Source organism: Lissotriton helveticus, chromosome 2_1, assembly GCF_964261635.1.
Source record: "Lissotriton helveticus chromosome 2_1, aLisHel1.1, whole genome shotgun sequence".
NCBI lineage: Eukaryota > Metazoa > Chordata > Amphibia > Caudata > Salamandridae > Lissotriton > Lissotriton helveticus.
In genome coordinates, this window is record NC_136059.1 from 58,777,161 (window position 1) to 58,796,483 (window position 19,323).

General features: G+C 48.6%; 1 protein-coding gene across 1 annotated transcript in view; it reads left to right on the top strand.

Moving 5' to 3' along the window:
- LOC144817706 (uncharacterized) overlaps positions 1–8,273 on the top strand; it is a 221,200-nt gene extending 212,927 nt beyond the window's left edge. The window contains exon 7 of the mRNA XM_078674467.1: positions 4,373–8,273. The gene's annotated coding sequence lies outside the window, so the exon portion shown is untranslated. The remainder of the gene's footprint in view (positions 1–4,372) is intronic.
- Positions 8,274–19,323: the final 11,050 nt, after the last annotated feature.

The window sequence follows — 19,323 nt, forward strand, 5'->3', positions numbered from 1 at the left end:
AGCTCAGTGGAAGCTCAGTGGAAGCTCAGTGGAAGCCCAGTGAAAGCTCAGTGGAAGCCCAGTGGAAGCCCAGTGAAAGCTCAGTGAAAGCTCAGTTGAAGCTCAGTGGAAGCTCAGTGGAAGTTAGTGAAAGCCAAGTGAAAGCCCAGAGAAAGGAAGCCTGAGCCTTTTGCTTCCACAGGGTCTGAATGACGACAAGGGAGAGCTGAGGATGCAAAGCGTTCAGTCTCCACCTCTGTTTTTCTTCAAGTGATTCTTTTTCCATACAGACACAAGCAAACCGTGGCCCTCTCTGACAAGTGAGTAAAAAAATCGTAACAGTATGGGCAGCAAATGCTATGTGTCTGCTCATTTATTTGCAGGAAGAAGTTGTTCATAGTGTGTCCAAAGCAGTTTAATCCAAAAGAGTAATTTTTTATGAACCCTATGATTCAGTAGTATATGTATAAACTGTGCCAGTAGGAGACATTGTACGGCTCACCCGCAGCAGTGTTAGGGGAGATGGGGCAGTGTCAACCAGATTTCTTGCCGCTGCCTTCTCACCACAGCTAACAAAGGCAGGTCAGCATTTCACCCTCGCAGTCGCAGTCCATCCTACTTCCCAGTCAAAAAGAGGTGCGCAGAGCGGACGTGCGCAGCGGACCCCCAGGCATTGTACAATCGAGCACAAAAACGGACACATCAGCCTTGCTGTACCAGCGTGCCTTTTTAAACTAAAACTTGTATTTGCTTCTAAACTATTGCCACACTCACTTGAGTATTTTGATTCACTTGTATGTGCTCCCCTGGTCTGCCGCGGCTTGTGCCGTTTGTGTGGAGGGGTAGGCACCATCTTAGCACACTTCTTGCCGCTGCCTTCCCACCACAGCTGACAAAGGCAGGTCAGCATTCCACCCTCGCTGTCGTGGTCCCGCCCACTTCCCAGTCAAAAGGAGTTATGCCGAGCGGACACGCACAGCGACGTGCCGAAGGCACGCCAAAGGCAAGCCCGTTCTGCACCAGACCGACGCCAGACGCCAGACGCCAGACACTCTGCCCTTTTTGTCCTCTATGTCCCCTCATACTTCTCACTCCCTGCTCTAGGTATGGCAATCTTTAAATATACTAGTCAAGAACTACGACTTTTGATTGAAGCGTCTCCCTGTGCCCAGTAGAGCTGTCAAATTAAACTCTCTCGGATCCGCAATACCATACCTGACTCCCACCCACCCAATAGACACTCTATAACCACTAAAGCTCTCAATAAAAACAACACTAACCTGAGTATTAGCCCCCCCATCGAGGCCTCCCCACCAAATCTATTTATACTGCAATACGCGCTCCTTACCCAAGCATGCATTGGACATCTGGGCCCTACTGGACTCGGAAAAACCCGAAGACCTGGCTACAAGATTCCTCTTTACCCGACATAACAACAGCCCTCCCTCCCGGCTATCATTTAATTAAACAGGACAGGAAAGATAGAAAATGTGGAGGACTAGCCATTGCCTTCAATAGCAAAACGAAAACTCACATAATCGAATCCCACAAGTCAGATTGGGGCGAACTATGCGTTTTTACCAGAGCTCTCAGATAAAGAGTCACGGAAAGGAGCCCTCCTTTACTGTCCTCCTGGCACAAAAACCCAATTTATCAGCAAACTGTCTGAAATAATCGCTCCTCACATCCTAGCCACCAATAACTTCTTTCTACTAGGAGATTTCAATTACCAGGCGGAGCTTGTATCAGACCCTCATACCATAGATCTCATCACCAACCTAAGTTCTCAGGGGCTGGAGCAATTGGTCATTGCCCCCACTCATTCAGCAGGACCCTCTCTTGATCTCCTATTTTCCAGTCTTATGGTCAGATCATTATGTAAGTTTCTGATCTACGGGTCACAGACCAACTCTCCCCCTGCGCTTAAATTTAAACAATGCTGACCATGGTGAAACATTCTAATAGAGCCTTTCTCTACCCATTTCTCCATTATCCTCATTGTCGGAAACCACCCACAATGACAAAGCCACTAAAGACTTGGAAACCGAAATCAGCAACACCCTGGACATCATCGCCCCAACAAAAACTACCAAGAGTCCTGCCAAACTTTCACCCTCGTTCCCCCTGACTTAAAGATCGATAAACTTATTACCCGGAAGGCAGAACACAAATGGTGACATTCTCAAAATAAACTAGACAAACAACACTACAAAAAACTGCACAAAAACTACATAGGTCATATAGACTTAGCCAAAAATGTTTACCTTGTAAGCAGAATAGATCAAGCTTCCAATTCACAGAAGGAACTTTATAAAATAGTCAAAGAATTTACCAGTCCCGCAGGATGTCAAACTCCTCTCAAGGCCTCCCAAGAATGGGTTGACGACCTATCATCCTATTTTAAAGAGAAAATAGATATAATTTATAGTCAAATCCCCTCAACCACCACTCCCCTATCAGAGAATAACATATCTCTCCCGCTGTCCACCTCCTCTCTCATGCAATTTTGCACAATAACTGAGGAAGAGGGAGTTCTAGCCTTGAACAAGATAAAATTAGGATCCCCCGACGACCCAGCATCTGCCTAGATTAGTTCTAAAATTGCTCCAGTCCTTGTCTTACACCTCACGGACATCTTCAACGTCTCTCCCAAACAATTCACGGTTCCTAAACACTGGAAGGAAACCACTATCTGACCAATTCTAAAAAAATCCACGGCCAACCCAACAAAACTCACAAACTATCACCCCATCTCCCTTTTACCCTTGTTTGGAAAAACAATGGAATCATTGATTAATCTCCAGCTCTATCAATACTTGGAACAAAATAAACTACTGGATCCATCCCAGTCTGGCTTCCGGGCATGCCATAACACCGAGACTGCCCTCCTCGAAATCGTGGACAATATCAGGCTCTCCCTTGATGCCAAGCAGTCCGCGATCCTGATCCTGCTCGATCTTTCTGCGGCCTTCGACACCACCTCCCACAGTAAGTTGTTATTACGCTTGTCGGAGAGTGGTGTCGGAGGCCCAGCATTAGGCTGGATCAGGAGCTACCTGACTGATAGGTCCTCCAAGGTCCAAATAGGCCCTTTTGTGTCCAAAAAACAGAACATCGACAAAGGAGTTGCGCAGGGCTCCATATTGAGCCCAACACTCTTTAATCATTACGTGTATCCACTAGCAAAAATCATCCATGACTACGGGTTCGACACAGTGTCATACGCTGATGACACGCAACTCCTAATAACACTAGGGCAGACCCCAGTGACACAAAAGTCAGATTTACCCACTGTATGGCTTCGGTCAGTGACTGGATGGCAAAGAACCAGCTGCTACTGAATGCCAGGAAAACGGAAATCCTCCTCTTCGGTAACACGCAGAAAATATGGATCAATGACTGGTGGCCAGCAGTCCTAAGCCCTTGCCCCCCCCCTCCCCCTAAAAGTACAGCACATAATCTAGGTTTCATCATTAATGACAAACTTTCTATGGCTGAGCACATTAACACCACAGTTCGCACCAGTTTTGGCACTCTGAGAACCCTTACATTTTTTTACGTGGATTCCTCTTTACTCTCGGATGCCCCTTGTCCAAGGCCTCATAATTACTTGTTTAGACTACGGCAATGCGCTACTTGCAGGCATCAACGAGGAAGACTTGTCTAAACTCCATGTGCTGCAAAGCACAGCGGCCGGAGTGGTCCTTTATCTCCCACCTCACGATCTCACTGAGCTCCTTCTCTAAGGGCGCTACATTGGCTTCCCGTGAAAAAGTGGATTATTTTCAAAACCTGCTGCGTGATTCATAAATCCCTCAACAGCAATGAACCCAGGTACTTAGCCAATACATTGATAAGGTATGAACCACTCAGACTCCTCTGCTCCTCGAGCAAACTTCTCTTAGCCCTACCTAAAGTGCGCGCATTCATATCTGGAGGCAGAGCGTTCTTCAAACTCGGTCCAGAAGCCTGGAACTCCCTTCCCTTTCATCCCAGCGCTGAACTTAACCACAAACGTTTTCGCAAACTATTGAAAACATGGCTCTTCCGGCTCGAATGAGTTATCTGCTACAGTCTTCCTGTACCCCGCTGGTGCTACGAGACCTACGGGTGATACATGCGCCTAACAAATACCAAATACATACATACATAAAGTGAGGTGCATGAAAAGACACTTGTTTATTTTCAGTGCCCGCCGGGCCCCTGCGTGATGTCTGACTGTTTCTTCTATTCTGCTCCTGTGCATGTTTGTTTATTTTGGGAGTCTGCCTCGGGCCCCTGCATTATGTCTGCCTGGGCCCCTGCATGATGCCTGTTCATTGTATTTCTGCTTCTGTGTATAATCTCCCTCCTCTCTATTATCTCATCCTCCTGTTTTTATCTCTCTTTACAGACATCGAGCCATGCTGAGTAATCCACTGATGATGAAAGCCAGGAGCACCTGCGCAGTAACAATAAATAGAGGATTTCCAAGTCAGCGCCTTCAGTGCCCTTTAGGAGCACTGATGTGTTTATCGTGACTCCGCATTTCATGATTGCCTTGCGGGTTCTATCAGTTGACTTGTTATTTCAGCTCTGCATTTCATGATTATTTTATTTTATTATAAATGTCTTGCTCGCTGCTTCTTGTTGGGATTGTTATAAAATGTGGCACAGCTCTGGGAGACTCTTATAATTCTGCAGAACATTGACACCTGTTCTTCATAACTAACAGATTATTGTAGGAACATTCAGGGAAATGACTTAAAGGACACCCACTACCTGCCCATGGTGCAGTCACTACTTTTAGAAAAATAAGTTGCCTCAGTAGGAGAGAACCGACCCCTGAACCAGGTGTGCGACAACCCCCAGCCCGGGGCCCACACTAGGACTTCATTCCCTTGTGTTTCTACAATTTTTTGGTTTGTTCCTTCTCCTATCCATGATAGAAAACTAGTTTAATTCTACTTTTAGGAGAAGTAAATCCTTCACCCCCCTCAGAGCGATAAAGTTTATAAATACACAAAGACTTGTGCCTTTTCAGGGTTTTTATATAGCGCAAACTTGACTCAAAGATATCAGTGCACTTTACATGAGCACCAGTTAGTTACAGACGGACGGACACATTCTTTAGGTCGAGGATCAGCGATGATCTGTTGTATCTCTCTGTGCAGCTTTGACAAATCCACCCATTGCTATTGGCTGTTAGCTGCAGCATTCAGAAATGCTGGTTTGTTATTGATGCTTCTCTGTTAAAGTCCCTCCTCTGCGTGTTTAGCTCTCTTTCTAGCGATTTCGCTCAGAGAGCATTTTGGTCGGCCAACTCGCTATTGCAGGTCAGACTTTTTTTGTGAGGTTATATATGGCGCAAACCGGACTCAATGGTCACCAGTTAAGGACACATTCATTATTAAATAGGCACGGGGAGATTAAGCGATTTGCCATGGTGCACGGTCCAACCACAGCTCTGCAGTGCCGTGCTGCTTGCACCCACGGCTGGTTTATTGACTCAGATGGTCCGGGTTCTTTTTTGGGACTGCTACAGTTTTTAGGTCTCGCCTATGCAGTGCATGCGCTGTCTCGTCGAGAGATGCTGTATACCGTATAGCGGGAAAGCTCTGCCCACTTTCTGCCTATCTTTTTGGTTGCCGAAATGCTAACTGCTGCATTCTGATTGGTTTTCAGGAACTTAATCCCGCCTCCCGACGGCCATGTTGTCACTTTTCTCCTTTCAAGGCTATCAGCCCCTTAACTTCCAAAACAGTTTTGTTCCGATATCTCTCCCCGTTCCCTCCTCTAGTCTGTGACATCTTGGACCACCACCACTCACCCCACCCCCTCCCGTACGTGCCTTCTTTTATGTACACACTTCTGTCGAAAATGCAATAGGTCTTGGATAAATACGAGTCCTATTGCATTTTCAATTCTTTTTGTTTTGTGAATGGTGGATGAATTTTCACTCTTGGTCTCGCATGTGCGCGATGCCTTACATCGAGACAAAACAGTGGCGTTTTTCCAATTCTTGGCTGCCCCCAGGCATCTACGAGCGCCTGTTGCTGTCAGAGAGTGGCCGCGAGGGAGCACGCACGTTGAAAGAGAGCAGTAGGCGCCCTGGGGCTGATCCTCCTGAGACCAGGAGGCTCCAGCCACCAGGCGCTGCACCGCCTCTCAGCCCGGGCCCTGTACCCAGCCTGTGCCCATGGTATTCAGCCGGAGCTGCGTGGTCTGGCGGGTACAACAGCATAAATGGAAGTTTGCTCTGATTTCGGGTAACAAACTTTTAATATCCCCCTTGTCCGTGCACTTATGACCGCGAAGGGTCGAGGCCCAGCCAGACACCCAGGCCAGCTTTGTGTGCCCGTCGTAGCACTGGCATTGTTGTCAGAGGAGGGGGGTCGGGGGACGAGTGGAAGGGCATTACCACCGCTGTTAGTTGCAGCCTTCCGTCAAAGCTCTGCCAGTTAAATAATGTATCCACGCCTCTCCCATCCCCGGGTCTGCGTGTCACCCCAGCCCTGCACCTGCATGCATTATTTAGTGCTGCACCTAGAGCCCAACCTATAAACCAGGGCGCTTTTTGCTGGTGCAGTGGGAGCTCTGCATGAGAAGTACTTTGAAGCCTCTCATATTGCCCCCGTTACTTTGAGGCCTCTCATATTGCCTCCGTTACATTAGGGCCTCTCATATTGCCCCCGTTACTTTGAGGCCTCTCATATTGCCCCCGTTACTTTAAGGCCTCTCATATTGCCCCCATTACTTTGAGGCCTCTCACTGCCCCCTTCCTTTCAGCCCCCTCACAGCCCCCGTTCCTTTGGGCCCCCACACTGCCCCCCTTCCTTTGGGTCCCCTCACTGCTCCCCTTCCTTTGGGTCCCTGCCGATATATGTTGACTGTGAAATAATGCAAGCATTTGCTTTCAAACCTCACCAGTTGCTTAGCAAACTGGCACTAAACCCTAATACAAGCCTCTGGCTGCATAGTATGGGGCAGTGACCCCTCAAATGTCAGGGGCAGTGACCCTCAAACATCAGGGTCAGTAACCCCTCAAAGATCAGGGTCAGTGACCCTCAAACATCCGGTGCAGTGACCCCTCAAACATCAGGTGCAGTGACCCCTCAAACATCAGAGGCAGTGACCCCTCAAACTTCAGGGCCAGTGACCCCTCAAACATCAGGGGCAGAGACCCCTCAAACGTCATTGGCATGGTGCCCCTGCAACTGCTGCACTATTCGCAGTTACGCCCCTCGCCCACAAACAAAACCATTGAAAATACTGGATCTTCGTTGTCCCTGCCAACCCCTGTCTTCTTCCGTTCCCTCCCTCACATCAGCCCGGCAGTGCTAGCGTTGCACAGGAGTCTGGGACTTCGGCATCTAATCATAGATTCTCCCAAAAACGGAAATAGGGCCTATTTTCTTTGGATGTTTTTTTTTCTTCCAAGAAGCCATTTGTTATTCGGAATAGATAAGTCCACTAACATATAAGGTCCCAAAGGCGAGAGTTAAGCATTGCAAATGCTTGTTTACCTGGGTTGTGGCCTGTTTTTCGTGACTAGAAGTTGCTGTTGGTGATTCTCTTGTGTTTTTGGGGCAGGTTGGACTGTGTTTCGGTCCCTGTCTGAGGCCAGGAGGTGGAGCCCCCCCGCCCGACCAGTGGACAGTTCAGGGTCCCTGCGGAGCAGCACACACCTTCATTCCTTCCCTTGAAAATAAGCCTTTCCCATGCCTAGCCTTTGCCTGACCCCTGATATGGTGCCCGGTGCCTCCCTTGGAGAGGTGAGGGCTTTGTTTGTTTCTTGGCCATTGTTGGGGGGTGCCCCCTGCATTCCCATGAGCAGAGACATACAGCCCCTCTTCTTGCGGAACGGCGAGGGGCTCCCGATTAGGGGCAGGTGGCAGCTTAGAGGGGTGTTCATAACATGCGTGTTTTCTGCAATAACTGGGGGGAGGGTCTTACCAGGTTGCTGGTTGGGATCACAGGGGCAGAGGGTGTGAGTGGATTCCTGCTGTACTAGGGTCATGGGACCCTCGATCCAAGAAAGAGTGGAAGGAAGGGGGGATGTGTGATTGCGACTGCACAGGCTGCTGCTGATCCCCCGTGCGCACCAGGCTGAGGCTGGCACACCAGGCTGCGTCCCCCATGCGTGCCAGGCTGAGGCTGGCACACCAGGCTGCATCTCCCATGCGCACCAGGCTGAGGCTGGCACACCAGGCTGCGTCCCCCATGTGCACCGGGCTGAGGCTGGCACACCAGGCCGCGTCCCCCCGTGCGCACCCGGCTGAGGCTGGCACACCAGGCTGCATCCCCTGTGCGCACCCCGCTGAGGCTGGCACACAAGGCTGCGTCCCCCGTGCGCTCCAGGCTGAGGCTGGCATACCAGGCTGCGTTCCCCCGTGCGCTCCCGGCTGAGGCTGGCACACCAGGCTGCATCCCCCGTACGCATCGGGCTAGGGCTGGCACACCAGGCTGCGTCCCCCGTGAGCACCCGGCTGAGGCTGACACACCAGGCTGTGTCCCTCGTGTGCACCCGGCTGAATTTGGTACACCAGACTGCATCCCTCATGAGCACCCGGCTGAAACTGGCACACCAGGGTGCCTCCCCGTGATCACCCGGCTGAGGGTGGCACATCAGGCTGCGTCCCCCGTGCGCACTGGGCTAGGGCTGCACACCAGGCTGTGTCCCCCGTGTGCACCCGGCTGAGGCTGGCACACCAGACTGTGTCCCCCATGAGCACCCGGCTGAGTCTGGCACACCAGGCTGCATCCCCCGTGCGCACCTGGATAGGGCTGGCACACCAGGCTGTGTCCCCCGTGTGCACCCGGCTGAGGCTGGCACACCAGACTGTGTCCCCCATGAGCACCAGGCTGAGGCTGGCACACCAGGGTGCGTCCCCTGTGCTCACTCGGCTGAGGATGGCACACCAGGCTGCTTCCCCCGTGCGCACCTGGCTGAGGCTAGCACACCAGGCTGCGTCCCCTGTGCGCAACCGACTAAGGCTGGCACAGCAGGCTACGTTCCCCCGTGCGCACTGGGCTGAGGCTGGTACACCAGGCTGCGTCCCCCCGTGCGCACCGGGCTGAGGCTGGCACACCAGGCTGCGTCCCCCATGCATACCCGGCTGAGGCTGGCACACCCAGGTGTGCCCAGAGCGCTAAAGCACGCAAAGTTGGCGCAATCAATAAATGTGCTGCGTCGCCCCGTGAGAGCTCCAGCTTTCGGGACAGAGGAGCACAGCCCCTGGGGGCATCATTATCAGTCTGCATTGTAGCTTCACCAGACCCGGGGCTCCTCTGCAATGCCCTGAAGCTCTTCATGTGCAGAGCCTACCAGGGCCCTGTATACACCGTCCCCTCAGGCGCGAAGTGATGACACAGCCAGGATTGCCAAAGTAAACACTTTAAGTACCTGCTGCGGTGCAGTCTCTCCCGTGGTGGCCACATTTGTTTTTGGCTTCTTTTATGCAATGTCTCTAGTCAGTGATGTCATTTGCTGCCCTCCTACCCCATCCTGTGCATGGTAAGCCTCCTAGAATGATGCTCAGTTTTTTCTTCACTTCACTGCTTGAAATGGAAAAACAGAAGTGCAGATACTCTCTATCAGACTGAGAGTATCCGCTTGTTTCTGAGCATTACAAGTACCCTACAATTAAAAGTACTAAGTCTTTCTTGAGAAGTGCAGGTACTCTCCCTGTCAGCACAGCTCCCTGTCAGCACTCAGTACCAGCCCATTTAAAGCACTGCTTCACTCGTACGAGTGAGGACTGTGCTTGCTTGCAGAGTGTCTGGGGTAGGTGCTCTGTAGGTGGCACTGTGTGGAGGACAGTATCCCGTGTTTGCAGTTGGCAGATTCCATCTCAATTGTGCTTGGATCTATGTTGGCCAGCATCTGTTTATGTCTGTATTTGCGCAGTGTTTGTCTGTGCTGGGTTTTCACCAAAGTCAGGGATTGTGCACAATTAAGGTGTTCTTCCAGTGAGATGTACATTCTAGACTTTGTTCGGTCAAAGGTGTGTCTCCCAGTACATTGGGTGGTGTTCCTCTTCTGTGTGCAGCCTCTGAAAAGATTTGTGAAAGCGTGTGTGCAGGGCTCTCCAACAGAGGAGTGAAAGTAGTGAAATCAGTAGGCCACTGCCCAATTCTCTGTTGCTTTAAACCGGGGCCTATCACAAGCAAGCATTTGCAATGCAATAGGTCTCGCATTTACGCAAGTTTAGGCTATTGGCATTGTAAATGACAATGCGATTTATTAATGTTTCAAAAACCAAAACATAAATAAAAGGCATTGTCATTTACAATCCCAATAGCTCAAACTTGCATAAACACAAGACCTGTTGCATTGCAAATGCTTGTTTTTGTTCGGCACGGGGAGATGGAGTGATTTGCCCAGAATCACAGGATTTTGAGCATCTCTTCTGAGACTTGAACACGGTTCCCCAGCTTCGAGGTCGACCAGCCTAGCCGTTAGTCCTCTTCCTCTCGCAACACAGGCACATTTTCTGTGCTGACAGCTCCTTGTGAGTTCATTGCAGTCGGGTCAGCACCAGGAATTTCTGACCCCAACAGAATTAAAAGACCAGGAAGAACCCCTCAAATCTGTTTACTTTTACCTAGAGATTTCAGCTGATGAAAATGAAGCGGTGCTTGGGATGGGACCTGGATTCACCCCGGTAATCCCTCATTTCTCTGGGGATTCTCAGTGTTCAACTTGGACCACCACTTAAATCGACATTCTCCAGATCTAATAGGACCCCTGGAACCAATAACCTTGGGGCGGGCTGAATTATTACCCACATCTGGGGCATAGGTGCCAGCTGAGTGTGGAAATAATTTTGTTAATCAAGATCTAAGAGACAACATTTTACTTATGTAAAAAATAAAAATCAACAAAATATAGTTAACTATTCAATAAGGCTGTCCCTACACCACTGCTCAAATCAAAGGGTTACCATTGTGTGTCTGCTGCTAAACTGGCCCTGCCTGTTGAGAAAGGGTTTACGGATAAGCGTTTCTGGGGGGGGGGGGGTCCAGACCATTCATGGATTAGGTTTGATCAGGACAGGATTTTGCTACTGATGTTGGTCAAGTCGTAAGGCGCCTCCATCTTGAATGAAACTGTAGACACAGTGGCGTTCATTCTTGCGACAACCTCAAGTCCCTCCACATCAGCGTCACCAGGAGCTGGAGATGAACCTCCTGTGGCATTTTTCACACCTCAAAGTTCCTTCCTTGTTGCCTGCAGCAGCCTCCTCCGCGGTCCCACCTCAACGCTTTCTTCCCAGAGTCCTTTGTGTCACTGCTGACAATGGTGTCCAGGGCCTTCCTGGACAAAGATCAATCTGGTTGGTGTATATTGATTCCATAGCACCCAGAAGCCAATGATTGATTCATTCTTTGAGATGACTTTTCCCATATTCAGAGTTCCATGCTCGCTTGCTGCCAGAAAACAATGACATCTTGCTTAGTAATAATAAATATTCATGTTTATCAATACATCGGAATGTGCTCTCTTTTGTGTGTCAGTCATTTTTTTCAAGTGTAAGTAAATATTTATTGTACAAGTTAATAAAAACCTTTACAAAAAGGAGATTGATCAAGTCAAAACAAATTCATAAAAAGAGTACACTAAAAGTTCATCTTTTTTGCAATCAATCAAGATAGAAAGAGATATGGGAGGAATTGGCCTGGCCCAGTTTTTCCTTTTCAGCTTGGATGAGCCTTCCTCCAACAGAATGTCTATATCAACAAGTGTGCTTTAATTAATCCTTAGTCCAAAAGTTGAGATATAAAAACCTAGATTAAAAAATGTAAGAATTGCATTTATATTTAAAAATCACAGAATTAATAGTTGCATTTATCAGGATTGTTACAGTTTTTATGTTATAGATACTGCTGGTCCTTCTTGACCTTGGGCTTTTCCAAAGCCCTGTAGTTTTCAAGGCGATGGAGGAGAGCTTTATTATGTCAGGAGTTTCCCCAGTTTAAAAAAGAAGCGGCCAATCTCAGGACCAGGCAGCATAAGCCCCTAATTTACTGCTGTTTTATGGTGTGCCAGGTCTCTTCATTTTCTCCTCTGCCGTCACCATAAATTGTACAAACCAGCATGCCAGCTGTATGTCTCCTCCACCAAACCTGCTTGCCTGCAGGTTCCTATCCTCTTGGTGTTAAAGATAGATTTCAGGAACAAGCGTCGTTCTAGGTCCAGACCATGGCAAATGCATAGTAGATGCATGATGCTCTCTTCAGCTTCCACACAGAGGCGGCACTCAATTGTTCTTGCAGTTCGCTTCCATGGTGGTAAAATCGGGAGGACAGGAAGAATTCCCAATCGAAACCGGAGGTCTTTCTCTATTAGTCTCCGGCTGAAGCCCGCACGCAGGTAGTCTTGAGGGCCAGGTGTTGTATAGCTCTGCAGCACGCACCAACCAAGGGACCTTCTCCTGAGCATTTCTTTGTCTTCAAGTACTGATAGCTTTTTCACTGTCTTATGTAACAAAGACTTAAAGCTGTTCTGCGTTCCCTTAGTTGCCCAGAGCTCCTTCAAGCCTAGGCGGTACATGGATGCGGTCATGTATCCTTTGAGGTGCAAGCTCTGCTTGAGTTTATCTCTTTCCATAGGTGGGAATTCAAAGAGCAGTTATCAGAGCTTCTAATCCTAAACCAGCATTTCACATAAGCAGCGTTGCGAGCTATTTTTTGTGACTGTAGGTCAAGCTCCAGCCTCATTTGCACAGGAGAGGCATAATTTGGTAGGCTAAATATTTTTCCTGCTGCTCTTAGCACAGTTTGTTCCGAAGTCTCTTCATCTTTTCCCCTGAGGCATTCGCTTCCATATGTAATAGCTGGAATAAACTTCGCTTGTAGTACTTGTAGTAGGGGGTAAAGCTTGGCCCGGCAGTTTTATGTTTCAGAGATGTTAGAGCTACCGTTTCAAGTCTGTAAGTGGCTTGTAAAGTGTGACATTAGCTACGATGCAACGAAGCCCGGCATTGGACAGCTAGGTTTAAAAGTTTAGAAGGAGAGGCAGGGGAAAAGGGAAGCAAGGACATTTTGTTTTCAGCACCCCTGGTGAAATGCTCTCGACATTGGTGGGCTCTCTCGTCATTTCCCACATTTCATGTTACATTTGATGCTCGAATAACAATACAAATACATCAGAGTAGCATCTCGATAAGTGAGGCACAGCTCTTCAGGAGTTTCATTTGTTAGAGTTATGCACATTTCACACTGGCCAAGCTTTCAGTTCTGTGCTGCCTAGAATGAGGTGCGGTCGGTGAGACACACAGTGCAGCTGTTGAGGTTCCTCTCAGACAGACAGCCTTTCATCTCTTCTTGTTTGCAGACATTTGCAATGAGCACAAAATGCATCTCTGTGGGAGTCAGTCTGAAGTATGCTTCGGACGCCTAGGATTGGATGCAGTCATTGAGGATCTTTAGGATTGGATGGAGTCAATGCGGATGCTCGGATTAGATGGAGTCAATGCGTTCATCTGTACAGATGAAAAAGACACAAAAATGTGTTATTGATTTGGTTTTTAAAAGTGTTTTTTCATTACCCTGCAAGGGAAAATATTTAGAAATTTCTTCCTTTCTGGAATTCTTTTTGATAACAAGGTTTACATTTCTTAGGCGATGCTATGTTTACATGGCAATGTATTTTAACTAATAAAGTTATTATTGGTGATAATTTAATTTTTGATTAATTTTACCTTTGATGGGTTTTCCTTGTGAATGGACAGCACCTTCTGAAGGTGATGGAACAATTTTCAGATTTGTTTACGGATGCATTCCTTCAGATGGGTGGAGTACTATGAGTTGATCAGTGGAGAAATGTTAGGAATACATGGATGTATAATATTTTTTCATTTTTTTCCCTATGGAACTCTGGTTTGCATAACACCAATAAAAGAGATAATGTATTTGCTCTGGTTAGATTTTACTTGCTACATTTACTGAGGCATATGCTTTTATTTTGTTTAGGCAGATTTTGATAGGAGCAATTTCATATCCCATTCACATATCGCTGCAGATTTTGATACTTTATGGAATAAAAATGTTTCTAATACAATTTTTATTTGTTGAGTTCTTTCATTAGTCTTAAAGAGTTTAGAATGTTTGATTTCTGTTCTATTAATGTTTTGGAAAATGTTATTTCTATGGTAGAAATTCAAAGTTTTCTTAAAAAAGGGTATGGTGAGTTACTATTTATTGTTCGTACTTTCTTTTTAGGTCTCGCCTACACAGCGTGCATGCGCTTCGGAAGTTCTTTTTCGAAGCACATACTTGTGCTTGTGGCGGCATACACTTTGCGGGAGCACACAGGGGCGTGCCACAAGAACGAGTATGTGCTTTGAGAAAGAGCATACTGAGCATGCACGCATACACGAAGACACGCATGCACCACTCCCGGGCCAGCAAACACATGCGCGCCCCTCTCTCCTCGACCACTTACTGGCTGTGCCCTCTTTGTCTTCTTTTTGCCTCTACATTAACACGCCAGTCCCATCCCCCACTCCCTGCCTCTCCCCACAGGCATTCAAGTAATCCTTGCTCCTCTAGTCTTCTGTGTTGCAGTCATGGCGGCTGCACGTCTTGCTGCGTGCCAGTTGTCCAAAAATATACCTTGATGTTAATAAACCATTTCATTCCATTTATATTTTGAAAACCAAGTGCGGCTCGGATTACATTATGATGTGGAAAAACAGGTATGGGAAACACGCTTTTCCGTAGCTTTCAGTAATTGCCTGTTCTTTTCATGTTTTATGTACAGCTTTTTAAAACTTTTTTTAAAATCTTTTTTACTGGCACTCCAAAGGTATCAGAGCGCTGGCTCAAAACCGATTCCCTCGCATCAAAGATGCTCACTCTGGCCATTACATGTGAGTAACAAGGACCCCCGTAACCTAATACAGTTCTTTGGGACAGGGCAAAAACACAGCTGAAGGTATCATTCCCAAGCAACTTAAAATTCACATATTTATAATTGTAATACAAAAAAATGAATGAGTTCGAAAAGATCAAATATAACAATCTTTAATCAAGAAAACAAAATACATTAGCATTCTAATGAAAACACATTTCTAATGGCATTATTATTTCATTTGATTAGAAATAATCTTCAAAAAACAAATGTAATAATAGTAAGTGGCACAGACAAAATCTTCGATGCGCCTTTCGACACAGAAAGTGTCTTTGTCAGGAGTAGCCACCCATAAACCTAAGATTTATTTAAAACACAATTTAAAACTCAAATTCGAACTCATTCTTTTAATTTTGTTACAATGTTTACATCCTATTTACATTTTAATCACAGTGGCTATGTTACTGTCTGTCAGAAATAACAATTTTACAAATGGATAAGTATAATAATGGCAACTGATTGAATACAAAATAAACAAGTCATAGCTCATGAGGATAGTGCATAGATAGCAATGTGGAGAGATGAAGGTGCGACAGGAAAGACCAAGATCCCTTTACCTGACTCCTATTAGTCGAATAAGTTGTTTCTATCTTTATAGTCACCCGTGATTTAAATAAAATGAGGACATGTTTTTTTAAATACAGTATGTGGGTATTCTTGCAGTGGAGGACCCCTAGATTTGATAAGGATCCTAAAAGTAGGTCACCCTTACCGTTTTTAATTTTCGAAAAAAAGCTTTACTTATTAAGGAATACTTAATAAGAAAATAGTTACTTTTTGATATGCTATGTCATACTTAGATTCTTCAAAGTGCGACCTCCTTATCAAGTCCAGGGGTCCTCCACTGCAAGAATACCCACATACTAGTAAAGACCACCGCAATGGAGCGCACACCGCTAGCCCTTCCTCCGGATCGCCCCTCGGGATTCTGGTACTTTTAGTTCAGTAGTGGATCACCCAGGTGGGTGCAAGTCGGTACTTGTTGGACTGATGAATCTCTAGACCCGATACATGTCCCGGGTTTTTGGGTATCGCCCGAGACATGGCTCGGGTTTCGGGATAACTTCCCTCATCAGTAGAGAAAAGGGTTTAGGGGTGGAGGAGAAGGCCGCCAAACAACAGTCAATGGCCTCGATGCCAGGACCGGCACGCAGGGCAGCATCCAGGAGCCCGTCGGCTCAAAGCTCAAGGGAGCCAATTAGTAAAGACCACCGCAATGGAGCGCACACCGCTAGCCCCTCCTCCGGATCGCCCCTCGGGATTCTGGTACTTTTAGTTCAGTAGCGGATCACCCAGGTGGGTGCAAGTCGGTACTTGTTGGACTGATGAATCTCTAGATCCGATACATGTCCCGGGTTTTTGGGTATTGCCCGAGACATGGCTCGGGTTTCGGGATAACTTCCCTCATCAGTAGAGAAAATGGTTTAGGGGTGGAGGAGAAGGCCGCCAAACAACAGTCAATGGCCTCGATGCCCGAACCGGCATGCAGGGCAGCATCCAGGAGCCCGTCGGCTCAAAGCTCAAGGGAGCCAATTAGTAAAGACCACCGCAATGGAGCGCACACCGCTAGCCCCTCCTCCGGATCGCCCCTCGGGATTCTGGTACTTTTTTTTCAGTAGTGGATCACCCAGGTGGGTGCAAGTCGGTACTTGTTGGACTGATGAATCTCTAGACCCGATACATGTCCCGGGTTTTTGGGTATCGCCCGAGACATGGCTCGGGTTTCGGGATAACTTACCTCATCAGTAGAGAAAATGGTTTAGGGGTGGAGGAGAAGGCCGCCAAACAACAGTCAATGGCCTCGATGCCCGAACCGGCACGCAGGGCAGCATCCAGGAGCCCGTCGGCTCAAAGCTCAAGGGAGCCAATTAGTAAAGACCACCGCAATGGAGCGCACACCGCTAGCCCCTCCTCCGGATCGCCCCTCGGGATTCTGGTACTTTTAGTTCAGTAGTGGATCACCCAGGTGGGTGCAAGTCGGTACTTGTTGGACTGATGAATCTCTAGACCCGATACATGTCCCGGGTTTTTGGGTATCGCCCGAGACATGGCTCGTGTTTCGGGATAACTTCCCTCATCAGTAGAGAAAATGGTTTAGGGGTGGAGGAGAAGGCCGCCAAACAACAGTCAATGGCCTCGATGCCCGAACCGGCACACAGGGCAGCATCCAGGAGCCCGTTGACTCAAAGCTCAAGGGAGCCAATTAGTAAAGACCACCGCAATGGAGCGCACACCGCTAGCCCCTCCTCCGGATCGCCCCTCGGGATTCTGGTACTTTTAGTTCAGTAGTGGATCACCCAGGTGGGTGCAAGTCGGTACTTGTTGGACTGATGAATCTCTAGACCCGATACATGTCCCGGGTTTTTGGGTATCGCCCGAGACATGGCTCGGGTTTCGGGATAACTTCCCTCATCAGTAGAGAAAATGGTTTAGGGGTGGAGGAGAAGGCCGCCAAACAACAGTCAATGGCCTCGATGCCCGAACCGGCACGCAGGGCAGCATCCAGGAGCCCGTCGGCTCAAAGCTCAAGGGAGCCAATTAGTAAAGACCACCGCAATGGAGCGCACACCGCTAGCCCCTCCTCTGGATCGCCCCTCGGGATTCTGGTACTTTTAGTTCAGTAGTGGATCACCCAGGTGGGTGCAAGTCGGTACTTGTTGGACTGATGAATCTCTAGACCCGATACATGTCCCGGGTTTTTGGGTATCGCTCGAGACATGGCTCGGGTTTCGGGATAACTTCCCTCATCAGTAGAGAAAATGATTTAGGGGTGGAGGAGAAGGCCGCCAAACAACAGTCAATGGCCTCGATGCCCGAACCGGCACGCAGGGCAGCATCCAGGAGCCCGTCGGCTACAAGCTCAAGGGAGCCAATTAGTAAAGACCACCGCAATGGAGCGCACACCGCTAGCTCCTCCTCCGGATCGCCCCTCGGGATTCTGGTACTTTTAGTTCAGTAGTGGATCACCCAGGTGGGTGCAAGTCGGTACTTGTTGGACTGATGAATCTCTAGACCCGATACATGTCCCGGGTTTTTGGGTATCGCCCGAGACATGGCTCGGGTTTCGGGATAACTTCCCTCATCAGTAGAGAAAATGGTTTAGGGGTGGAGGAGAAGGCCGCCAAACAACAGTCAATGGCCTCGATGCCCGAACCGGCACGTAGGGCAGCATCCAGGAGCCCGTCGGCTCAAAGCTCAAGGGAGCCAATTAGTAAAGACCACCGCAATGGAGCGCACACCGCTAGCCCCTCCTCCGGATCGCCCCTCGGGATTCTGGTACTTTTAGTTCAGTAGTGGATCACCCAGGTGGGTGCAAGTCAGTACTTGTTGGACTGATGAATCTCTAGACCCGATACATGTCCCGGGTTTTTGGGTATCGCCCGAGACATGGCTCGGGTTTCGGGATAACTTCCCTCATCAGTAGAGAAAATGGTTTAGGGGTGGAGGAGAAGGCCGCCAAACAACAGTCAATGGCCTCGATGCCCGAACCGGCACGCAGGGCAGCATCCAGGAGCCCGTCGGCTCAAAGCTCAAGGGAGCCAATTAGTAAAGACCACCGCAATGGAGCGCACACCGCTAGCCCCTCCTCCGGATCGCCCCTCGGGATTCTGGTACTTTTAGTTCAGTAGTGGATCACCCAGGTGGGTGCAAGTCGGTACTTGTTGGACTGATGAATCTCTAGACCCGATACATGTCCCGGGTTTTTGGGTATCGTCCGAGACATGGCTCGGGGTTCGGGATAACTTCCCTCATCAGTAGAGAAAATGGTTTAGGGGTGAAGGAGAAGGCCTCCAAACAACAGTCAATGGCCTCGATGCCCGAACCGGCACGCAGGGCAGCATCCAGGAGCCCGTCGGCTCAAAGCTCAAGGGAGCCAATTAGTAAAGACCACCGCAATGGAGCGCACACCGCTAGCCCCTCCTCCGGATCGCCCCTCGGGATTCTGGTACTTTTAGTTCAGTAGTGGATCACCCAGGTGGGTGCAAGTCGGTACTTGTTGGACTGATGAATCTCTAGACCCGATACATGTCCCGGGTTTTTGGGTATCGCCCGAGACATGGCTCGGGTTTCGGGATAACTTCCCTCATCAGTAGAGAAAATGGTTTAGGGGTGGAGGAGAAGGCCGCCAAACAACAGTCAATGGCCTCGATGCCCGAACCGGCACGCAGGGCAGCATCCAGGAGCCCGTCGGCTCAAAGCTCAAGGGAGCCAATTAGTAAAGACCATCGCAATGGAGCGCTCACCGCTAGCCCCTCCTCCGGATCGCCCCTCGGGATTCTGGTACTTTTGGTTCAGTAGTGGATCACCCAGGTGGGTGCAAGTCATTACTTGTTGGACTGATAAATCTCTAGACCCGATTCATGTCCCGGGTTTTTGGGTATCGCCCGAGACATGGCTCGGGTTTCGGGATAACTTCCCTCATCAGTAGAGAAAATGGTTTAGGGGTG